At 39.3% G+C, this 21992-nt stretch overlaps 1 long non-coding RNA gene across 1 annotated transcript in view; it reads left to right on the top strand.

Moving 5' to 3' along the window:
- Positions 1 to 18206, top strand: part of LOC149319375 (uncharacterized) — a 59003-nt gene extending 40797 nt beyond the window's left edge. The window contains exons 3-4 of the long non-coding RNA XR_016279856.1: positions 16072 to 16131; positions 17987 to 18206. This is a non-coding gene — a long non-coding RNA (uncharacterized LOC149319375). The remainder of the gene's footprint in view (positions 1 to 16071; positions 16132 to 17986) is intronic.
- The last annotated feature ends 3786 nt before the right edge of the window (positions 18207 to 21992 follow it).

Consider the following 21992-nt stretch of genomic DNA (forward strand, 5'->3'; position numbering starts at 1 on the left):
AGTGTGATGAAAGCAGAAGATGAAGAGACACAATGTGCAACAAATATGCATTATTTCATACTGGTGGATTGTTGGATGCATCCTGATTAGTTATTTTAGTTTGAAGGGTGGAGTCAGGATAAATAACTGTGGTTCTAGAAGAAAAGGATGTTCATAAAGCTGGATGTACTGTACTTAATCCCCAGCTTTTCATGGAACATAGAGAACCTGATTTTCTGGTCTCCATCACAGAAATCTATTTCAGCCCATTAAAAAGCTCTTACTGTATTCCACTGTCTTAATGTAGTATCTGTCACTTCAACTACTTTTGAATACTTAGTACATGGAGCCACCAAAGAATCATAGAATCATAGAGTTGGAAAAGACCACAAGGGCCATCCAGTCCAACCCCCTGCCATGCAGGAACGTACAACCAAACCATCCGTGACAGATGGCCATCCAGCCTCTGTTTGAAGACCTCTAAGGAAGGAGACTCCACCACACGTTGAGGGGGTGTGTTCAACTGTCAAACAGCTCTGACTATCAGGAAGTTCCTTTTAATGTTTAGGTGGAATCTTTTCCCATAGCTTGCATCCATTGTTCTGGGTCAATATGACATCCCTTCAAATACTTAAACAGGGCTATCATATCACCACTTAATCATCTCTTCTCCAGGCTAAACATACCCAGCTCCCTAAGTTGCTCCTCATAGGGCATGGTTTTCACACCCTTCACCATTGTGGCTGCCAAGTAATCTATTTTATGTCACAGTATGGATGTTGTAGGCTGTTGCCACAATGAATTTGCATAATAGCTATGGACAGTTTAAATCCTGAAGTAACACCAAGGAGCCACCAGGGGATACTGTAGTTACATAATTTTGGCTTGCCTCTTACACTTTCAAAATCCCAAGTTTTATTTGGAAGGTGGTTGCTTTAATTAAATAAAATAAATTTGAAAGCTGGATTGAGAAATTCTTGAAGTGTCTGTTAGTTTTAAAATCGGAATAAAGGGGAAGTGTGCATGCACTAAAGATATTATCATGGCTAACTAATGAGAGGAACTGAGTGATGTACATTACCATTTTGCATAAATATTGTTGCTCAGAAAAACAGGTTTTTTTTTCTAGACAGGAAGACAATTTTATTGCACGTTCTTCTGGTTCTTCTGACATTTGACCTGTGCTGACCTGCTTCATATACATCAACACAGTCACACATGATGAAATTGAAAGATGGGATTGTGAACCAGCAGATATAAAGTTATATGTTATGTTATATCTTTCAGTATACCCCAAAGGAGGAAAATAAACATTTCTTCCCCATTCCTTCACTGACCTGTTTAGATGAAGCACAGGGCCAGAACTGGGCCAATTTGTGCTCCAAGGTGATTCTCTGGAATAATAAGTGTCCTAGTTTGCTCTGAATCAGGGCAGAAATTCCAGAGAATCCCCTGAGCATGTAAACTATATGCCAGTGGATGAGAAGAAGCATTGTTGGGTGAACAGAAGGTGCCCTGGGCTGGGCATGCAACTGACTTCTTCCCACATGGCAATGCCAACTCCTGCAACAGCACTTTTTCCTTTCACATTTGTGTGGTTCCTGTGGTGCTATTCCTTTTGCAGACATGCAAATTGTTTTCACAAGCACTTGTTAGCACAATACTATCAGTATAGCACACCGATGTTTAAGAGGATGGCCATTGCTCCCATGAGCAAAGGAGGAAGAGGGATCTCTTGCAGAGTGTGTAGACAGTGCTGCTGATATTGTCCCATTGTGGGTGCTGGTTATACAGACATCTCATAGTCCCCATGGACCTTGAATGCCTGATGGTATGCTAGGTTCCAACCGTTTCCTCATCAGTGTGGACACAGCCTGTGTTAATCTGTTTCCAAGTAATTGCTTGATTCTTCAGTCACCAAAATATGACCATGCATAGGTGCACTGGGCCTTGGTCTCTCCATTTTCAAGAATCTTATTTCCTTCCAGATAATATGGGAAACAACAATCTACTGGAAATATTCAAAACGACATTCCAAGAAATATATTTTGTATCCACATCAAATGAGGAACTACATCTCTGATTTAATGCAGCTACAGTAAACCCAAAATGGGAGGGTAATTTGAGTGAAAACTTTCACGACATGCAAAAGTCAACCACCATTTAGTAATTGTTAATGGGATGGACCAGTGAATTGGATAAAAATATTCACCTATTCAGAGTGCTGACAGTGCTTCTTACCATCACTCTATAAATAGATTTCTTGTGATTTTCATGTAATAAAATTGGGTATGCAGTTGGCTAGGTAATTTCGTGATGTTATCCTACTTAATATATACTTGTCAGACTGGAAAGTGGGAGAGAAACTTTTCAAAGTGGCTATGTGTATTTGAGATATGCATCCAATAAACAATTGAGTAAAAACATTGTAATTACTGATTGGCTGGTCAGTGTGGAGACAAGAAACTTTGAACAAGGATACATTCACTAAAAACAACTACAAGCAGAGTTTTACAAAGATCCCTATAGAGAATGAGCTGTGATTTTGTATCCCAAAAAATTGTAGAGTTTATGTTTGTGTGTGTGCATGTGCAGTATATTTGTAAACAAATATTCAGAACAGTCCATGATGGTCAGTAAAAAAAATGTTCTGTGAAGAACTCAATATAGTTTTAAAAAAATAAACCCTGCTTATCACATAGATCAAATCTGAGGCCCGTTACAGACCTCCCAAAAGGGGCGGTCTCAGGCTGCTGCCACTTGCAGCGCGGAGGAGCCGCAGCAGCCAAACCGCACGACTCTTCTGCGCTGCAAAAAAGAGCGCGAAAATTGCGCTCCTTCCGGCAACCCGGAAGAGACATCGCAAGTGCTAAAGTGCGCACTCGCGATGTCTCTTCTGGGTTTGGACATGCGGACACAGAGCGTCCGCTACGTCAAGATGGCGGCACCCATCTGTATAGGGCGCCGCCATTTTAACGTATGGATTACGCACGAGGGGCAAGGCGCGTCCGGAAGCGCTGCCCCTCACATGTAATCGCGACGCAATGATGGCGCCTCATGGGCCTATCTATAACGCGCCTGAGTCACATATCTCTGCTGGCAAATGGAACTCACATGGCGATGCAACCAAAATAATAATGAGTTGATGGATGTAAGGCTATTGAAATATAAGAGTTATGCTGGATCAGACCAAAGGCCGATTGAGTTCAACATCACAGTAGCCAACCTATGAGCCTATGAGAAGATGGCCAGCAAAACATTAGTGCAATGGCCATAACCAGTGTATGAAATGCCACCACATGCAAATTCTTTTTGATTTCCATGTAAAAGCTAGAAAATATAGAATTTCAATAGCAGACCACTGTTTGTTTGTTTTCAGTCCTGAAATTGTGTGATTATGTGCACATAAAGCTCTGGAGGGATACTATCTGATGCGTTTTTTTGTTTTTGTTTTTAATTATTTTATTAATTAAAACACAGCATACATTGAAGTTACACATTTTCACTTCCACACTTCCAGATATTTCTGTTACATCTTATTTTCTGTTGTCCCAGTCAATTGCAATCATATATTCCATGTATAACCCATCCTTGCTTTCATTTCTTTTAATAACAAGATACACCATAATTCATCAATCTATTCATTCCTGTTATCATTCTTCTGAATTTCTTTTTCCTCACATATAGTAATTGTCATCATATTATTGCTTTCTATTTAAATGCCAATATTTCTTCAAAAAATCTTCTACAATCTTCCAATCATCCATCTTTTCTTTCTTATTTTGTAATATCAATGTCAACTCATCCATATTCTTTAAGTCCAAAACTTTTTGTAACCATTCCTCTATGTCCGGTACCATCTTATTTTTCCAGTTTTTTGCTAACAATATTCTGGCAGCTGTTATTAGGTAGAGCATAATTCTCCAATATTTTTTTTCATTTTTTTCCCCCAAAAATACTGTCATGTTCAATAAGTAAATTTCCGGTCGCATAGTATAATGAATATCTAACATTGTTTGTATAATATTATGTATCTTTCTCCAAAAGCACTTAATTCGGGAACAACTCCACCACATATGATAATAGGATCCCCTTTCTTTTCCACATTTCCAGCATTTGTCTTTACCAATTTATACATCTTAGCAATTTTTACCGGTGTAAAATACCAGCGATTATACACTTTCAGGTAATTTTCTTTTAAGTCTTGTGCTACTGTGAATTTGGCAGTTCTTTTCCATGCGTTCTCCCAATTTTCCATCAGAATTATCCGCCCTATCTCTTGAGCCCATTTCGTCATATTGTCAGTGACATTTTCATTTTCTAATTCGTATGCCATAAGAATCTTATATAACTTTGCAATTTTACCTTTATCCTTTCCCCACAAAATTTTATCCAAATTATTTTCTTTTGTTTCAAATCCATCATTCATTAAATCTTGTTTAAACTTGGATTTAATTTGTAAGTATCCGAACCATTGTACATTCTTTCCTTCTTTTTCCAACTCTTCTTTAGTTTTTATGTCTATTTCCCCATTCTTTTTTATTTTTAACAAGTCCCTATATCTCATCCAGTCGTTCTTCGTTTCCCATCTACCAAAGAATGCCTCCTGAGTTGATATCCATAAAGGGATTTTTTAATAATATCGTTTCCTAATTATATTCCATATTCTAAATAGAGATTTACGAATCACATGATGTAAAAAATCTATGTTAATCTGGTGCCTCTGGTACCATAGGTACGCATGCCATCCGTATCGCATATTACATGCTTCTACATTCAACATTGTATTTTTATCCACTTTTATCCAATCCTGAATCCACAGTAGTCCACATGCCCAAAAATAAATTTTTAAATCCGGTAAGGCACATCCTCCTTTTTCACTTCCCTTCTTTAAAATTTGATACTTAATTCTGGGTTTTTTCCCTTTCCATAGAAATTTTTTAATATCTTTATCCCAATCTGTAAATACTTTATCTTTAACTATAATAGGTATATTTTGATATAAAAACATAATTTTTGGCAATACATTCATTTTCAGAGTTGCCACTCTACCCAATAATGACAAATCTAAATTATTCCACATTAAAAGATCTTTCTTAATTTGTAACCAAGTTTTTTTATAATTATTTTCAAACAATTCTATATTTTTATTGGTTAACCAAATGCCCAAATATTTTACTTTCTTCGCTACTTTAATCCCTGCTTTATTAGTCAATTCCATCTCCTTTTCCTTTTTCATATTTTTAGTAATCATCTGAGTCTTTTCTTTATTTATTTTGATACCGGAGTATTCCCCAAATTCTTTCAATTCCATTAATAAGTTGTCTATACTTTCTAATGGGTCCTCCAGAATTATGACCATATCATCCGCATATGCGCGGAGTTTATATTCACACCCTTTAATCTTAGTTCCCCTTATTTCCCTATTATCCCTGATCGCATTATTTAGAACTTCGAGGGTTGCTATAAAAAGTAAGGGGGAAAGCGGACATCCTTGTTTTGTTCCTTTTTCCACTGAAATATAGTCCGTTTTTTGTCTATTTATTATTAATTGTATTTTCTGTTTTGTATATAATTGAGATATATTTGTCAAAAAGCGAGATTCTATTCCCATACTTTGTAATACTTTTAACATAAACTCCCACCGTATGCTATCAAAGGCCTTTTCGGCATCTACAAATACTAATGCCATTTCTTTATTCTTATTGATAGTATAATATTCTATTATATTTATTATCGTTCTTGTATTATATCTCATTTGTCTTTCTGGTAAGAAACCATTCTGATCTTTATCAATAACCTTACATAATATCTTTTTCAATCTATTGGCTAGTAATCCCGTAAATATTTTATAATCAATATTCAGTAAGGCTATCGGTCAGTAGTTTGACACATTTGTAATATCTTTTCCTTCCTTAGGGATAAGCGAGACATTAGCCATATGCCACGTATCAGGAGTCCCTTCTTCTACAATGTTGTCAAATACTATATTTAATGCATTTACCACCTCCTCTTCAAAGGTTTTATAAAATATTGGCGTAAAGCCGTCTGGTCCGGGAGATTTATCCTCCTTTAATGATCTTATTACTTGTATAATTTCCTCTTTTCGTATGGGTCTTTCCAAATCTTCTATTTGTTCTCTCATGAGTTTATTTATTTTCTTCTTTTCTAAATAATTCTTTATTTTCCCAACCATGTCACTATCATTTGTATTTTCTTTAAATAATTCTTTATAGTACTCTTGAAATACTTTCATAATTTTATCTTGTTTAGTTATGATTTTCTCACCTACCTTGATCTTATTTATCCTTTTATTATCTCTTTCCTTTTTTAATTTGTATGCAAGCCATCTTCCGGTTTTATTTGCGCCTTCAAAATATTTTTGTCTTGTAAATTTTAATTTATTGGCTAGTTCTTCTGTATTTTTCCGTTGTAGTTTATGTTTTACCAAAATGTATTGTTTTTTAATTTTGTTGGTAGCTTTATTTTGTCTTATTGCTTCTTCTAATTTTTTTAATTCTTGTCTATCTTTTTCCTCTGCCTTTTGTTTTTGTCTTTTTATTTCTGCCCCTCTTTTAATTAATAGTCCTCGTGCCACTGATTTAAATGTATCCCATACTGTTTTTGCTTTTACCTCATCTGTAAGATTTTCTTTAAAAAAATATTTTATTTCCCTCCTCAAAGTTTCTTTAAATTTATCATCTTTAATTATTCTATCATTTAGTTTCCAATGCCATTGTTTCTTCTCCACAGGTAATCTCAAAGTCAATTCTATTTGATTATGGTCAGATAGCACCCTAGGTGCTATATCCATTTTTTCTGTTTTTGTAAGCATATTTCCGGTAACTAAAAATAAGTCTATACTAGAAAGGGAGGTATATGATTCTGAACAGAAAGTAAATCCTTTTTTATTCTCATACAGGAATGACCAAACGTCCATCAAATTGTATTCCTCTATCATCTCAAAACAAGCCTTAGGTAACTTTCCCTGGTTATTCTTAATTTTTCTTTTTGATTGCCTGTCTCTCTTTGGTTTTAAAACTCCATTGAAGTCACCAGCTATGATTATATTATTTCTAGTACATTTTGTCAAGTCTTTATTTAAATTTTTAAAAAATGCATTCTTATTTTCTAGGGGAGCATATACGTTGATTATTTCTATTTTTTCATTTCCAACTGTAAGTTCAATGGCAACATATCTGCCATCTTTATCTTTGAAAATCTCTGTAGCCTCGTATTTTCTATTAACAAAAACTGCAACTCCTCTTCTCCTCTTTTTCTCATCCGAAGAATAAAAGAGACTTCCTAATTTCGGGTTTCTTAAGTATTTTATTTCATTATCCCTGATTTTTGTCTCTTGAATACATATTATGTCCAATTGACTTTTTTCCAAATAATGAAATATCTCCCTTCTTTTCTGATTTTTGTTCAAACCTTTTACATTAAGGGATCCAATTTTAATTTTAATTCCTTCTGTCCCCATCATATAGTCGTATATTTTTTCTCAATCACTCTTCTACCAAATTAACTTCACCTTCTTCCAACTCTTCTCCTACTGAGCTTTGTCTTTCTAAATCAGTGTCTAGTATATCTTCCTCTTCTCCTAATTCCAATGGTTCTATATCCTCATTACTTTTATTCCTTTCTTCCTGGAATTTTTCTTTTTTTCTATTCTCGTCTCTTTCTTTTATGAGATCCTCCTCTTTCTCTTTTCTCATCTGTCCTCTTAATCTCCTAAAGAATTCCTTTGCTTTATCTATAGTGTTTATTTTATATCTTCTCTGTTTGTATGTCAATGTAATGCCTTCTACCTTTTCCCAACGATATCTTATATCTTTTCTTTGTAGAAGTTGTGTGAGGAATCTGTATTCTTGCCTTTTTTTTTTAACACATAAGCAGGTAAATCTCGAAAAACCTCAATTTCTTTCCCCTCAATCACTAACTTCCCCTCGTAGCTTGACTGACATAACCTCTCTCGAATTCTTATATTTGTAAAACAAATTGCCACATCCCTCGGTAAGTTTCTTTCCCTTGCAAATGTTGAGTTTATTCTGAATATTTTTTCAACTTGCATATCCAAAAAATCATCTGTCATTTCCATAATTTTTGCTAGTTCCGGTATCAGTCTCTCAAATAATTGCTCATTTTCTCTTTCTGGTAATCCTCTAATCTTGGCACTCCTTTCCCTATATCTTATGTCCTGCAGTAATATATCTCTCTTGTCTTGCTCTCTGTCCTTTTTAATTTTTTCTGTCTTTTTATCTAATTCTTTAGTTTTCCCTGTTAATTCCTCTACTTCCTCTCTTATTTCCGTTACCTCTCTTGTAATCTTGTCTATTTTTTTTGCTAATCCCTCAATTTCTTTATGCATATCTGACCTGATTTCTTCCCTGGTCTCCTTGAGTTCCTGTCTACTCTGTACTTTGAATTCTCTCAATTCTTTTAATATTGTCATTGTGATATCAGTTTGTTTGGTCGGTAATTCCATTGACCCCCTTCTTGAGTTTGAATTTGAAAAATTTTTTGTTTGGCCAAAAGTTTGCAGTTGAGTTTGTGTTTTAGATCTAGTACCTGTTGCCATATTTTAACTAGTTCTTATTTTTCTAGGCCAGTGTGTCATCAAGTCCTTCTTCTTATTTATATCTTTTACCTTCCTTGCAGCAATAATATCAATCAAACCAACATTCACTCTATGTTTATCCCATTTACACTAAGAAGTATGATTTATAGTCCGGGCCACTTCTCATGCAATTGAGTTAGAACTTCCTTCCTTGTTTCTTCCTTTCTTGTAGATGCTAAATAGAAAAAAAAAGGCAAACTGGAGCCAAAGGCTTTCTGCAGTGATAATGGCTACTCTGCGGCCCTCTCTACCTCCCACACCAATTTCCCCATGAGAATCAATGTCAGGGAGGTAGCACAGGCCCCCTACGAGCCCCCCAAAGTAACCCCCCTTCGTGGGGCGGAAACCCAGAATCCTAATAAGGACCTGACTTATCACTGACAGAAGGGCTAGTGAGATTATATCTCACATCACCTCTCGTCTGCCTTCCCAATACGTGGCGTCGGGGTGGCTGATGTACAAAAGGCGCCTGTCTCACCACTAAGCATGGGAGATCACTGGAGTTGGGAGCATTGGGGGCTTTATGGCCCCAGCTGTTCCGGCCTCTCCTCCTCCCTCCGCGCCGCCGCCCACAAGCGCCGCCGCCGCCGGAGTCGGGTGCGTTGGGGGCTTTATGGCCCCAGCTGTTCCGGCCTCTCCTCCTCCCTCCGCGCCGCCGCCCACGAGCGCCGCCGCTGCCGGAGTCGGGTGCTTTGGGGGCTTTATGGCCCCAGCTGTTCCGGCCTCTCCTTCTCCCTCCGCGCCGCCGCCCACGAGCGCCGCCGCCGCCGGAGTCGGGAGCGTTGGGGGCTTTATGGCCCCAGCTGTACCGGCCTCTCCTTCTCCCTCCGCGCTGCCGCCCACGAGCGCCGCCGCCGCCGGAGTCGGGAGCGTTGGGGGCTTTATGGCCCCAGCTGTTCCGGCCTCTCTTCCTCCCTCCGCGCCGCCGCCCACGAGCGCCGCCGCCGCCGGAGTCGGGTGCTTTGGGGGCTTTATGGCCCCAGCTGTTCCGGCCTCTCCTTCTCCCTCCGCGCCGCCGCCCACGAGCGCCGCCGCCGCCGGAGTCGGGAGCGTTGGGGGCTTTATGGCCCCAGCTGTTCCGGCCTCTCCTCCTCCCTCCGCGCCGCCGCCCACGAGCGCCGCCGCCGCCGGAGTCGAGTGCTTTGGGGGCTTTATGGCCCCAGCTATTCCGGCCTCTCCTTCTCCCTCCGCGCCGCCGCCCACGAGCGCCGCCGCCACCGGAGTCAGGAGCGTTGGGGGCTTTATGGCCCCAGCTGTTCCGGCCTCTCCTTCTCCCTCCGCGCCGCCGCCCACGAGCGCCGCCGCCCATCTGATGCGTTTTTAAGCATCAGAATAACAAAATCTTTATTAAAGCATTGAAAGTGAATGATCGGTGACAATAAAGACAAAAGCAAACCTGGAAAAACCATAACACGTTGTAAGATGTGTCACTGGAAATACAGAATCCCCCCCCCCCAATGTTAACACGCAGATAATCTAAAACATTTAGCCAAAATAGTAGATTTAAACATGATTTTTGCAGATACAGTGCATATATTAATATAGATCTCCAGCTTTCTTTTTCTACATAGTGAAGGGTTGCGAGAAGAGAAAAAAATCTGTTGCTATTATTAACTTTCCAGCCAAGCTATTTCATTATTATCAACACTTTCAAAGTAGTGTTTTGGCCTAGTTAAAGTCAGACAGAGAGTTACTAAGCAAAAACGCTGATGGCTGAAATACTGTGTGAAGTTACACATGTATCATCCCAGGAAGGTTTGAAACCTGTGTCTTCCTGATTGGTTAATCAAGCCCACATGGTTGCTTGGAGAATGAGAGAGAAAAAGCTTTTATTAGCTCACGTTTCTTGCTTCACAGAATGCTCTTGACTCAACACAGTATATGCGCCACTGTATCTGCCTTGTTATTTTGAGTATTGAATTCAGAATATGTTTTGTGGTTGGAGATCCTGCTAATACACACCATCTTCATTATTTTCTGCTTGTTAAATCATATTTTGCAAAGAACATCTTGGTTTATAAACATTCATTTCTATTCTCTTATCTTGTATAAATAGACTCATCTCATTTCGGTGCTAAATGTATTTATGCCTTGGTAGGAATTATCCTCTTGGAGCTTTGGTTACTGTTCTCTAAGGCTTTAGACCATGGACTATTGTTTGGCTTATCATTCTTAGAATCTTATGTTATTTGGTGTAGGTCAGGATTCCTCTGACTCAGAATGAATTGATGTAGAAGGAATGGTGAGATCCTGTCCTGCTGAACTTTGAACCTGGAAAGCAATAAATGGCTAGAAGACAGGTTGACTGAGGGGATCCTGAGATTGAGAACACTGCCCTCAAATCTATTTTTCTTCCCCATATCAAGAAAGACAAAGGAAAAGGAGGAAGAAGTATATTGTTTAATATATGGGATCCAACAGACCCCAGACACATAGTTTTGTAACATTCTGCAGTGAAGAGATTTTTTTTTATTTTTTTATTTTATTTATTTATTTATTTATTTATTTATTGCTATGTGTCTTCAACTCTGACTTGAAGCAATCCTTTCATGGTGTCTAGGTGTTATTCTTTAAATTTAGGTGTTGTTCCTTAAATCCAGAGAGGTGAATAAATACAGAATTAGACTATAGGACTTTCAATAAGACGCATGAGAGACCAGATCTGGGTTGAACACTTTGCATGTAACATTTATTTTAACAAATCACATATGAAGAGACCTCATACATACATTCATTCAGTACTCACACATCCAACTTTTCCCAGAGACTGATTTCTCAGTAAGAACAAGGGAGTCAGAAGCAACTGTTTTCTGGCACCCCCATTATGTTTTTGAGGACTCCTTTATACTTTTTAACATGTGCATCATTTTTCTTGATGATTGACTTGTTTTTCACAGTCTATTCTTGTTCTGGTACATCTCAGTTTCATGTCATGGACTCCTTCCACCAGGTAGTCCTTATTCTTAGTTTGTTTATGCACATTCCTTTCCTTCTCCAATTCAACAATTTCAGTTTTTCTCACTTCATGTACCAGAGCCTTCATTTTATCATGCATTGTGGTTCCTCCATTTTCTAGTAAAACATTGTTAGGATCCATGGATGTTATAAATTGGGGCAATGAATTCTACCAGATAATCATGTGTATCTGTATGTGCAAGCTATATGCTTGGAAGCTCATATATATAACTGGGAGTGGTTACAAGTTATATGCTTGGATGTTCATATACATACTTGGATGTTCATATACATACATACTCAACTATAACTATAACTGTTTGGCTGACTGAGCATGCAGGAGCTAAGTATCTCCAGGTGGCTGTTATCAGTTGAGGCCTTGAAAGTTTAGTTTGCTGACTTGGAGTGTTAGGGGTTAAGGGAGACTGAACTATGGGAAGTTTACAGGCTTTGACTGAGGGGGTGGGGTGAGCTTTACGGTTGCTTATAGGTGTGATGTTGGGCAGTCTAAGCTTAAATGCTGAATGGTGTGGATTGCTGACCCTGGTTCCTTCAATAAAGTTCTGCTTATTCAACACAAGACTGGCTGATTGAGTCAGTCCCTATTCTGACACACACACACACACACACACACCAATAGGGCTTTCTTGGCAAGATAAGTTCAGAGGTTTGTCGCTGCCTTCCTCTTAGTCTGAGAGAGTGATTTGTTCAAGGTCACCTAGAGGGTTTACATAGTCAAATAGGGATTGGACTACTGGTCTCCCAGATTCAAATCCTGGCCATTCACTCAAACTACAGCACCATACTGGCTCACACATAGATACATTTACAAAATATACTTCATATCACATTCTTCAAATAAAAGCCAGAATGCTACCAGACAAAATTCAAGTACTGTAGATGCACAGGCTGTCTGGTTTGCTACAGCAGACTGCATTCACTTGAAATTATTGAACTGACAGAACCTACTATCTTATTCTTGTCTTGCTTTGTAGATGGGAAAATATTCTGCTCGTTATGTGTAGTTCTCTTTCTGTACATGATTCCAGGTAACACTCAGATCTGTAGATTCAGTCTCAAATACACTGAAAGGGGAATCTTACACCACCCTGAAAGCTTAATCCAACTCATTTTTTTCCATTTGTAAGACAAGTATTTAATCTAAAACACTACACAGATTATGCATATCTAGATTTAAAGCAGTGGTTCCCAACCTTTCTAATGCCGTGACCCTTTAATACAGTTTGTCATGTTGTGGTAACCCCCAACCATAAAATTATTTTTGTTGCTACTTCATAACTTTAATTTTGCTACTGTTATGAATCGTATTTTCATTGTTACAAATTGAACATAAGTAAGGCATAGTGATTAATCGCAAAACAGCCTCAGAGGATGGCAGTGGCCAACCTCCTCTGGAGAAACCTGTTCAGAAAGCCCCAGGATAGGTTTGCCTTGAGCCTTGGGCATGAAGCCACACTTTCTCAGCCTCAGAGGATGGCAATGACCAATCTCCTCTGCAGAAACCTGTCCAGAAAACCCCAGGATAGGTTTGCCTTGAGCTTTGGGCAAGAAGTCACACTCTCACAGCCTCAGGGGATGGCAATGGCCAGCCCCTCTGAAGAAACGTGTCCAGAAAGCTCCAGGATAGGTTTACCTTGAGCCTTGGGCATGAAGCCATACTTTCTCAGCCTCAGAGGATGGCAATGGCCAACCCCTCTGGAGAAACCTGTCCAGAAAGCCCCAGGATAGGTTTGCCTTGAGCCTTGGGCTTTCTAGACAGGTTTCTCCAGGATAGATGGGCAGAGGGTTAGTGCTTCAAAATGAAACTGGAACTCTTTGGATGTACTGTCTCTCTTCCTTTTTGCAGAGCTCTATGTTCCTGAGAGAAGAAGGAAATGGGATGTTGCGGGCATTTGCTAAGCACCTGAGGGGCCTGGAGGTGGCTGCTGCTTTAATGAGTTTAGCTTGGTAGCCCTTTGTTTGGGAAGTGGTGCTCTAAGGGGGGGGGGGTGTCCCTGGCGACCCCTATGAAACTGTAATTCAACCCCCAAAGGGGTCCCCACCCCCAGGTTTAAAGGATCCTGTGATCCAAATAAGTCACTGTATCCTTTAAATCTAGGCATGCATCAGATAGCTCACTGTGAACAAGGTAGATCATGATCTGGTCAAAAAATGCAGTCACAGCCTTTTGTAATGTTAAAACTTTATTCCTCCTGTAAATCTATCTCTCAGTGTTACCACATATTTTCTCTGCACATCTATGACAATAAATCTATATATTGAAGGGACTCTTAGTATGATATTTAACCACCTATGAGAAAACGGAATAATGCAGGAAACTAGAGATTAGGGTACTTGAATCAACAGTTTATTGAGGGAGAAAAAGCATCCAGGCTCCAGGTCGCAAGTGTCTTTTGCTATATCAGCAATTCCAACAGAGGCAAGAGAAGCCTTCACACAGTCAGAAAAAGCATCTAAGGAGGATCCAAAAGCAATGTACAGAAATCTGAACCATGTCTAGTCACAAACTGAGTCAGCAAATGAAGCAGACATTGGATGTTGAAAAGCAGGATCTAAGAAACAGAGCCAGAGTTGGTTGATATGTGAGGGGTACCCAGAATCCATTATTAAACCATTTCCTGGAGATCCACAGGTTGCCCAGCCCTGCATTATTAGGAAGTATAGAAGTGCAGTAAAAATAATAATGTGTAAAATCATTTCTAGATTCACCTGAATACAACTAATTGTACTCATTGTTGTATACACCAGGAGCCCTGGTGGCGCAGTGGTTAAATGCCTGTACTGCAGCCATTCACTCGAAACCACAAGGTTCCGAGTTCAAGACCAGCAAAAGGGCCCAAGCTCGACTCAGGCTTGCATCCTTCCGAGGTCGCTAAAATGAGTACCCAGACTGTTGGGGGCAAATTAGCTTACTTGCTAATTAGCTTACTTGCTGTTCACCGCTATGATCTTTGGAATAGCGGTATATAAATAAAACAAATTATTATTATTATTACTCCATGCTGGAGTAATCTCCATGGCTGAAGACACTGAGCCCAGAGAAAGAGGATCTGCCAGAGATCAGAGTGCCTTTGGGGACAGGGGATCACTTGGGAAGCCATCCCTCCAAAGAAGGGTATTTCCTTAGAAGGATGATGAGAGGTCCCTGTTGATAGAACAGAATGTCCTGCCTAGGAAAAATTCAGCCGCATACTTCTATGCCATATTCTTTCATATGGGTTTATCGGAAAGATACTTATTCAGAATAAGTTAGTCATTGCTTACCTCTAAGGCTGAGATGTACCCTAAAGGCACCAGATACCATCTGATCTAAACATGATTAGCCCTGGTTAGTACTTGGATGGCAGACCTCCAATCACTACCAAGTGCTGTAGGCTATATTTCAAAAGAAGGGACCAGCAAAAACATTTGTGAGTATTCTTTGTCCACAAAAACCCTATGAAATTCATGGGAGCAGCATATGTTTACAAGCTAACAAAATGAAATTCAGTACAGAGAAATGTAAGGTACTTGCACGTAGGGTGGAAAAATGAAATGCACAGATATAGGATGGGAGATACCTGGCTGAACAAGACTACATGTGACACAGATCTAGGAGTCCTATTAGATAACAAATTGAACATGAGTCAACAGTGTCATCTGGCAGCTAAAGAGGCCAATGCATCAATAGAAGTATAGTGTCTAGATCAAGGGAAATAATTGTACCTCTCCATTCTGCTTTGGTCTGGCCTCACCTGGAGTACTGTGTCCAGTTCTGGGCACCACAATTCAAAGAGAAGCTGGGGTATGTCCAGAGGAGGGTGAACAAAATGGTGAAGCGTCTGGATACCAAGCCCTGTCATGGGAAACTTAGGGAGCTGGGTATGTTTAGCCTGGGGAATAGAAGGTTAAGAGGTGTTATGATAGCCGTATTTAAATTTAAGAAAGGATATCATACTGAAGATGAAGCAAGTTTGTTTCTTGCACCTCTAAAGAATAAGACCCAGAGCAATGGATACAGGAAAAGACTTTCCACCTCAACAGGACTACTTGAAAAGAGATTCCACCTTAACATTAGAAAGAACCATCTTCCTAAGTGGAATATACTACCTTGTAATGTGATGGAGTCTCCTTCTTTGTGCTTTGATTGTATATTCCTGCATGACAGGAGGCTGGACTTGATGGCCCTTGAGGTCTCTTCCAACTCTATTTTTCTATGATTTATCATTCTATATAGAAATCAGCACAGCTATCTTCATATCTGGAGGCACCAGACAGGTGTTGCTATAGAACCTGCTGTGATGAAGGTCTGTACTTCAAAATTTACCACTAAACCATTGCTTAAGACTTGTTTTTCTGAAGTGTCTACAAATAATAGTCCAGTTTTTTAGGCTTGATGTGCTATATACTTAAGTGCTATAGAGGCAGCAACAGTGCAGGTGAATGAAGTTGTTCTGTTCAGAGTTGTTTTTGAGCATTTTCTTCTCCTCCTTCACCTTGTTCTTCTTGTCCAATAGGAATACTTCATATTGTCAGTGTTATTCTGCCAATAAAGAATGAATTTGGAACCTAAAAAGGTATGACTGTTTTCTTCACTGCTATAGATACTTGGAATAAAAGTAATTTGTCCTGCAGAAAAAGGCATAATAAAGAGAAGATTCAAAAGAGTCGAGTCAGGGCATTAATAGGATTAGATTAGATTGTTTTTGTTCCCCGAAATTATTATTCACCAAAATATCACTGATGTTTTTGGTTATTTTAAATGAAATCTGGGGCTTTTCTTGACAACCAGGCTTGTGTTGAACTATATGCTATTGTGTGTGTGTGTGTGTGTGTGTTTTAAATGAAACCCTGCAAACTGTTGGTGATATGACTGAAAGTGAGAGTGCATTTGAAATAACTGGATTACCCTGGGCTTTTCTTTTTAGAAGCTCAGAATGTGGATTTTTGAGATGCCTTGTGTAAATCTTGAACCACCACATCACGTGATTACTCTCTGTCAATTGATTGATTGATTGGTGATTGATTGATTGAACATAGATTTCTTTTCTGAAATCACTTTCACTGGAACTAAAGTGTCAAATCTTAAATAAGTGTAGTAATCTGTAGGTTTTCTGTATAAACAGGTTGTGAGGTGATCCTCTGCTTTTTCTAAAATCTTTAAATAAAATAAATAAATAAATCTGATTTATTGAATTCTATATCAAATTGTATATTGGCGTTCCTAGAATTCACCCACAAATGGAATTCCATGAGGTCAATATGCAAATTTATTCTTGGCTGCTGCTGTTACCCGACCTTCAGGGCTCAGACTTGAAATCACCCTGAGAGAAAAGATTAAGATTTACATGCATAGGAATAAAGGGGGACTGGACACCATTGCAGGGGTTATCAGGATGGCCACAAATTTAATACATACTACAGGGGTCATAAACCAATCATAATGTCATCATAACTCTATCATTGCCGAGATAACATCATCACTCATGACAAGACGTATGTACACTCAGGTAGAAGGGAAATGAGGCCTGACAGCTTGATACTTAGCCAATTGTACAGTGAGGGTCCCCCCACTCCTGCCCATTAAATCCTTTAATAGGGGTTGTACCTCAGCCAATCAATGTGATTAAGACTGACTGGGCAGCTGTCCTACATCTGCACCAACAAGTTACTGCCCCTCCCATCAGCAATGTGATCCCCATAGACTCCATTGTGCATTTTCTAAAATAATAAAATAAAATAAAAATAGCAATTCACTGAGCACTTGGAGAAGCTGTTGTTGTTGCTGTTGTGTGCCTTCAAGTTGTTTCCAACTTATGTCAACCCTATCATGGGGGGTTTCTTGCCAAGTTTCTTCAGTGGGGGTTTGCCATTGCCATCTTCCCCCTTTTTTCCCTGTGGATTTCATTATAGGCCAGAGCCATCATTTTGAATAATGCACAGAAATGGACAGGCAGCCAATGAAGCTGTTGCAACAAGGGACCTTTATGTTCCAAGTTAGCAATCTGTCAGCAGTTTTTGGGATAAGCTGAAGTTTCTGAACTCTCTTCAAAGAGAGAGTAGAGCAGTCATGCTCCTGGGATGTAACTAAGGCATGTGTCACCCTGGCCAGATCTGATGTTTCAAATAAGGAATGAAGCTGACAAACAAGCTTTAACTATGCAAATTCATACTTGAGCTTCCAGGCTCAGAGTTGAACCCATTCCTATTCAGAAAAAAGTTAAGATTTGCATTACCAATTTAAGGTGCATGCATGAAAGAACTTTTAATTATGCTTAATTTTACCGTACATTTTGGTAATTTTTTTAATTTAAAAACCCCCATTGTTAGCCTTTATTTTATACCACATTTCAGTTGTTGCTTCCTAAACTCTACTTCTGATAATCTGTGTGTCTTTCTTTCCTTGGTCTTTTGTCCTGCTTGTGGCTTCAGCAGCAGCAGAAGTCCGTATGAGTGCCATTTTTTTCCAGATGGCTCCAGCTGTTCTTTCTTCGCAGAGAAAATGGCAACCATAGAAAGAAACAAAAACATTGACAGTCACCCTTTTTTCATGGGAGCTATCATCTCTCCTCCCTCCAAATACCTTACAACATACAGGACATTATTGCAACTGCCAAGATATAGCTACTGAGAAAGACCTGCACTGATAATAGAAAATGTAAGTTCCTTCCAACCCTTATAAGTGACAAAAGGAAAAGTATAATGAAAACAAATCCTATTCATTCATTATTTTAGACATTAGTTTCATAATGCATGGAGCCAAATGGGGTTGATTTGGCACAATGTTTCATTGAGTATAAAATGAATGCATAGTCCTAATTCCCATTAGGCTAACACATCAGAAGCTATTGAGCTACACAAGATAATCAAATGTGGTGCCCCATATCCCACAAGCCCATTTCTAATGTAATGTATATGAATTTATCAGCAAAGGCATCAATCCCTTGTACATTTACCAGGGGGCTGGTCCCATTAAATATACTGGAGGTTATGAAAGAGTTCTTTAAATCATGCTGGACAGTTTTCGCTGAAGAATCAGCTGGTTAAACAGTGTATAAATCCCCATGTTTCTGTGTAAACATTTCAACTAGTAATAAAGGTTAACATCCATTGTTGTGAACTAAAATCCCACAAATATAAAATCTGATTTTTGTTACATGCCTGTTCCTTCCTTTGAAATATTCCTCAACCTTATGCAATACACTACAAAAATGTAATCTAAAGTATGCTGTATTTCCTTCTGCCTCTGTCAGTGTAACACTATTCTAAACATAGTAACATTTTCCTAAGGTTTCTAAGCCTTTTTGGGTAAGTTCCTTCCTGTCCCTGTTAATTTAAATTCCCATTCCTCCCTGCCTCATTTAGTGAAGGGATAATTCCTGCTAGCTTTTTGATTCTTTCTCTCAAAATAGCACCTCTTATATTATTTTGCTACTTGTCGGTTTAAAATTAAAGATGATTTAATCTTGATTTTCCTAGCATGCCACTTCTACCTCATCCAGCTAGTTCTCTCAGAGGCTTTTGAAGCTGAATAACAAAACCTCTCTAGTCTGGTGAGTTTATTGGGGACTTTAAAGTCATATTGTTCCCATTTGCTCCATCCTTCTCTCATTGCTAGTAATAATTGTTTGACTGATTGAGCCCCTTTTGTAGCCTAGGTATATTTAGAAAGATTTATTTATTGATATTTGTCCCTGATACCTCCATAATAATGCAGCAAGAAGCAACTGGACATAATCATTTCAGTTTTCTTGCAACATTTATACTTAATGTTCCATTAATAATTTTGCAGCCTGATCTTCAAATTACCTGAGCAAATCCCATTTCAAAGAAATGAATGGCACTAGCATGGCAGATCACTTTGTGGATTAGAGAATGAATCATTGGAGCATGAAGACCTCAGATTTTTATCAAGTAGGATAGGTTTTGTATGAATTCTTCCTCTGTCTTTCTCTTGCTCTGTTGTTTAAATTACTGGGTATTAAGTAGTGCTTACATCTGGCTTTGTAGTGCTGCTTGTGAAATAATTCCCTAGAGAAGTGGGACACAGAAATATATAGATGGATCTCCTCTAGCCTTGTGCTGTGGTCATGCTGGCTGGAGATACTTGGGACTTTTATCAACTGGCATCCAATTACGAACAATAGCAAAATTTCATTAAGATGATTCCTTGACTATTAAAACAAAAACAATAACTAAGAATAATGTATCTGAAACAGAAGGCATTGCTACTGTTGTTATGCCCATAGACAAGAAAATTTTAAGTAGTCAACTGCACAGTAAACTCAAAGTCGCATTCGCAAATAACTTGGGGTAGGGGAACATCTTGTTTAGGAAGTGTGATAATATTTATTGTAAAGAAAGCCATATTAATAACCTGAAATACCTGCCAAAATTAATGTGTGGTACAGGTCATGCCATTTTGCAGCACCTGCAAGGATTCAGATGATAATTATTATCTATACAGATGAATGCATTATGTAATCATGGAAGGCGATGGCATATGTTGCATATAAATATCCAAGAACAACACTTTGCCACAACACTTTAAAATGCAAATGTTATTTTGCTTGTTTTCCAGCATGCAGATGGGAGACCTATATCTCTGAAATTAAGGAGGGAGGATCATGGGTGCCTTGAAGAAATCCATCAAAGACTGAGAAATTTCTTTTTAAGAAAGATCACAGATGCTGCTGTGATTACGATGGCCACCTGTTCTGTTCTCTTCTGTTCTTTATGGGTTCATGCTTTATGTCAGGAATTTTAGATGCAAGAAGTGAGTCTTCTCACAACACTTTGAAACTCTGCATTAGCTACTGGACTGTTATTACTGAAACAGTTCCCTCCCACACACACTTTTACAGATCCATTAGCTTCCCATGAAAATGGAGAAGAGGGATATTTCAGACAATTTGGGGGCCCAGGTGTATTTGAGGAAAGATCTAACTTCTAAATATAAAGTGCCCAAAGGTCAGTCGATTTCTATTTCTTCCTCTCTCACAAGTACACACATATAGCCTTGCCACCACTACCTGCTACATTTTGGTTAGGCCACCAGTCAAAACATATTCATAGGACAAATCATCTCCAAATAAAATCCTATCCTGAGAAAACTGTTATTTTCTCATAAGGGAGAATGATGAGAGGAAGAGAGCTATACCCAGTGACATGTACAGCCAGTATCGTTTACTGGAAGGCTGTCAAGGTAATATGAAGCCATCCCAAAATAGCCACTGGAAGGTAAGTTTTGCAAATAGGATCCCATAGCTAACATGCTCAGAACCACAGGATGCAGTGGCATGGCTCCCTGCCATTTTCTCCTCCTACTATTTCTTCCTGAATCTAATTTCCCTCATGCTTCTTCCTGGGCAAACCGTCTAAGTATTCCTGAGTGTAAGGCACAGTGCAGACACCTGATCTATTCATAAATCACTCAAGATGTATGTGGTCTGGTGCAGCTTTTTACTTCCTAAGGAGAGTCTGTCTTTTCTCTAGTTCTAGCTCTCTGAGGGGTTGTGCAGACAGCCCTGAAGGGGCAGGCTCTAGCCACCCCTTTTACAGCCAGATCTGGGCCATGGCAATTGCACACTGTGGCCCTGATCTGGCCTTTCCAAGTGCAATAGCTACAGCACCATGGCCTTACGGTGCTCCTTTGGCACTGTGCCATGTGGACGCACCACCAGAGGACTGCTGTGACATTGCATGCCGTGCAATACAGTGCGCAGTGTCACACCACCCTGGGACGCGGAGCTGGTGCGTGCATCATGTAGATGCTACACCCCAACTCCGCCCTCAACCTGATCCAAACTGTCAGTCTGCACAGGGGCTGAGTGTGTCTGCGCTACAGAATTAATGCAGTTTGATGCTGCTTTAACTGCCATGGCTCAATGCTATGTAACTGTGGGATTTGAAATGTTGTGAGATAATTAGCTTCTCTCCCACAGAACCCCAGGATTCCATAGAATGGAGCCATGATGGTTAAAGCAGTGTCAAACTGCATTTATTCTGAGGTGTAGCAGCATCGTCTCTCTCTCACACACACACATACATGTGCGTGGGTGCACACACCCGCACATGCACACGCACGTACACACATGCGCACACGCGCGCACACACACACACACACACACACACTGTTCTAATATTTCTGTATGGGTGGCCAGATTCAGTTACCGATTTCCCTATCCAGGTAAAAAATTTTGAGTGCTTATTTCTTAAAAGACTTTGCTAAAATCTCTATGTTCTCCTCTGATTACAATGTTGCATTGTGTCTGACACCTCTTCTTTCTAACAGAATCCTTACCTTAGCAGCTAAAGGCATTTAGCTACAACATAGTGCCTGTCTACAGTGGGAATACACTGATCTGTTGAATTTTGTCTATACAGATGGGCGAGAATTTCAATTGCATCATTTTTGAAGATAATATATTTACAGCTT

This window comes from Sceloporus occidentalis, unplaced genomic scaffold (genome assembly GCF_023333645.1).
Source record: "Sceloporus occidentalis isolate IW3139 unplaced genomic scaffold, rSceOcc1.0.p SCAF_2, whole genome shotgun sequence".
Classification (NCBI taxonomy): Eukaryota; Metazoa; Chordata; class Lepidosauria; order Squamata; family Phrynosomatidae; genus Sceloporus; species Sceloporus occidentalis.